This window comes from Diceros bicornis, chromosome 2 (genome assembly GCF_020826845.1).
Source record: "Diceros bicornis minor isolate mBicDic1 chromosome 2, mDicBic1.mat.cur, whole genome shotgun sequence".
NCBI lineage: Eukaryota > Metazoa > Chordata > Mammalia > Perissodactyla > Rhinocerotidae > Diceros > Diceros bicornis.
This window is the reverse complement of record NC_080741.1, coordinates 90,507,688-90,509,834: the sequence shown is the minus strand read 5'-3', so window position 1 is coordinate 90,509,834 and position 2,147 is coordinate 90,507,688. Positions and strand designations below refer to the sequence as shown.

At 35.1% G+C, this 2,147-nt stretch overlaps 1 non-coding gene across 1 annotated transcript; it reads right to left on the bottom strand.

Annotated features, from left to right (window-relative positions):
• Nucleotides 1–454: 454 nt before the first annotated feature.
• Nucleotides 455–561, bottom strand: LOC131421509 (U6 spliceosomal RNA). Its single transcript, XR_009223888.1, has one exon. It is a non-coding gene; the product is annotated as a U6 spliceosomal RNA (small nuclear RNA).
• Nucleotides 562–2,147: the final 1,586 nt, after the last annotated feature.

Below are 2,147 nucleotides of genomic sequence, written 5' to 3'. Positions count from 1 at the left end.
TTTTCTTCTGAAGTTTCCTCAACTCTTTCAGCCTTTATAGAGTTGAAGAGAGTTAAGGCCTTGCTCTAGATGAGGCTTTGGCTTAAGGGAATGTTGTGGCTGGTTTGATCTTCTATCAGACCACTAAAACTTTCTCCATTTCAGCAATAAGGCTGTTTCACTTTCTTATCATTCGTGTGTTCTCTGGAGCAGCACTTTTATTTTATTTTTTTCTTATGCAGAGCTCCGTGTGTTCATTACTTTTTTTAAAAAATTTTTTGTTTATTGCAGTAACATTGGTTTATAGCATTGTATAAATTTCAGATGTACATCATTATACTTCTATTTCTGCATAGATTACATCATGTTCACCACCCAAATACTAATTACAACCCATCACCACACACATGTGCCAAATTATCCCTTTCAGCCTCCTCCCTCCCCCCTTCCCCTCTGGTAACCACCAGTCCAATCTAAAAATGTGGAACGCTTCACAAATTTGTGTGTCATCCTTGTGCAGGGGCCATGCTAATCTTCTCTGTATCGTTCCAATTTTAGTATATGTGCTGCCGAAGCGAGCACTGGAGTAGTGCTCGCTTTTAATTTCCTTCAAGAACTTTTCATTTGCATTCACAACTTGGCTAACTTTTTGGTGCAAGAGGCCTAGCTTTTGACCTTTCTCAGCTTTTGACATGCCTTCCTCACTAAGCTTAATCATTCCTAAGTTTTGATTTCAGGTGAGAGTTATGACTCTTCCTTTCACTTGAACACTTAGAGGCCATTGTAGAGTTATTAATTGGCCTAATTGCAATATTTTTGTGTCTCAGGGAATAGGGAGGCCTGAGGAGAGGGAGAGAGATGGGGGAGCAGCCAGTTGGTGGAGCAGTCAGAACACATACAATGTTTATCAATTAAATTCACCATCTTATATGGGTGACGTTCATGGTGCCCCAAAATAATTACATTAGTAACATCAAAGATCATTGATCACAGATCACCATAACAAATACAATAATACTGAAAATGTCTGAAATGTGAGAATTACCAATATGTGACACAGAAACTTGAGGTGAGCGAATGCTGTTGGAAAAATGATGCTGATAGATTTGCTTGATGCAGGATTGCCACAAACTTTCAATTTGTAAAAAAAATGCAATATCTGCAAAGCACAAGAAAGTGAAACACAATGAAATGAGGTATGCCTGAGGAAAATTGCACACCAATATCTTTCATAAACATAGATGCAAAAATCCTCAACAATATATTCACAAATCAAACCCAACAATGTATACAAAGAATTATTTACCATGACCAAGTGGGATTTATTCCAGGTATGCAAGACTGGCTCAACATTCAAAAATCAATTAATGTAATCCATCACATCAACAAGCTAAAGAAGAAAAATCATATGATGATATCGATAGATGCAGAAAAAATACTTGACAAAATTCAATACCCATTCATGATGAAAAAAACAAAAAAACCCAAAACCTCTCAACAAACTAGGAATACAGGAAAACTTCCTCAACTGGCTAAAGAACATCTACAAACCCCCTATAGCTAACAACATACTTAATGGTGAGAAACTATGTGATTTCCTTGTAAGATCAGGAACAAGGCAAGGATGTTCCTTCTCACCACTCCTATTCAACATCATACGAGAAATCCTAGTTAATCCGATAAGACAAGAAAAGGAAATAGAAGATATAAAGATTTGGGAGAAAGAAATTAAACTCTATCTATTAATAGATGGCATAATTGTCTATGTAGAAAATTCCAGTGAATAGAATAAAACTCCTAGACCTAAGTGATTATAGCAAAGATGCAGGATACAAAGTTTATATAAAAAGTCAATTGCTTTCCTATATACTGGCAATGAGCAACTGGATTTTGAAATTAGAAACACAACAACATTTATATTATCACCAAAATCAATGAAATACTTAGGTATAAATCTAACAAAATATGTATAAGATCCTTGAACAATATCTAAGATCTAGAATAAGAATCATAAGTTTTGTAGAGAAATAACTACAAAATTCTGATAAGAAAATCAAAGATCTAAATAAGTAGAAGGATGTTTCACCTCCACGGATAGGAAGACTCAATATTGTTAAGATGTCAGTCTTTCCCAATTTGATCTTATAGATTCAATGCAATTCCAAACA